General features: G+C 40.2%; 1 long non-coding RNA gene across 1 annotated transcript; it reads right to left on the bottom strand.

Annotated features, from left to right (window-relative positions):
- Positions 1–6: 6 nt before the first annotated feature.
- Positions 7–791, bottom strand: LOC104822550. The gene is made up of 3 exons (XR_773221.1): positions 702–791; positions 201–396; positions 7–103 (listed from the first exon to the last, which is right to left on the bottom strand). It is a non-coding gene; the product is annotated as an uncharacterized LOC104822550 (long non-coding RNA).

The raw sequence follows: 791 nt of genomic DNA, 5'->3' as shown, positions 1-791 counted from the left end.
TGAAATTGATATAACTGGCTTCCCATGTCTTCCATCTGAACGAGTAGGAATCCAGTACAAGACTAGATAAGCCCCTACATCTTCAAGGGATGGAGTATATTTTCTGCAAGAAATGTCAGACCACTCACATACATCTCATTCAATAAAAAAAAACCCTGAGAGAAAATCATGTCAGGTTTATGGGATCTTTCAGTTCTTACAATGTCCTACAACAAACAGTAACATCTTCACCCCCAAAGGATATTTCCATGAGTGCAGATCCATGCAACTTATTCTTAGTTCTGTACCATATGTAGTCACCACCACCTTCATGTCCACCAAAATAGATTCTATGTGGCACAACCTCTTGTTTCTCGCAACACTCAGGAATTACAAGCTCCAGCCCCATAGGATTTGCTGTCCGGAAAGGATAAAAGGGAGGACATGAGATTTGTCGAAAACAGTGCACAACCATCGTGTAGGAGTCTGAGTTAATGTCTTATAGTTAAAAGATTGAAATACACCCATAAGTGTTTCCAGTGATGGCAGCTGCTAAAGCTTCTCCAGGTAAGTTGAAAGAGCCATTCACATACCATGCATAATGTAGCAAGCAAGGCCACATTGTTCTCATCTTTCGCATATTTCTACTTTTGGTATCTTCGAAAGGCAATGTATACTCTTTACATTAATGGTTAATGGATAGTTCACAAAAGACGACTCACCCGGAGCAATACCATCAGATACAATACTCCTAGGATTGCCTTTTATTCTATCCTCCCGGACAGGAGTGTAGACAAGTTCAATTCTTTTCC

The sequence above is a fragment of the Tarenaya hassleriana genome, unplaced genomic scaffold, assembly GCF_000463585.1.
Source record: "Tarenaya hassleriana unplaced genomic scaffold, ASM46358v1 Cleome3679, whole genome shotgun sequence".
Lineage (NCBI taxonomy): Eukaryota > Viridiplantae > Streptophyta > Magnoliopsida > Brassicales > Cleomaceae > Tarenaya > Tarenaya hassleriana.
This window is presented reverse-complemented; position numbering and strand designations above follow the sequence as displayed.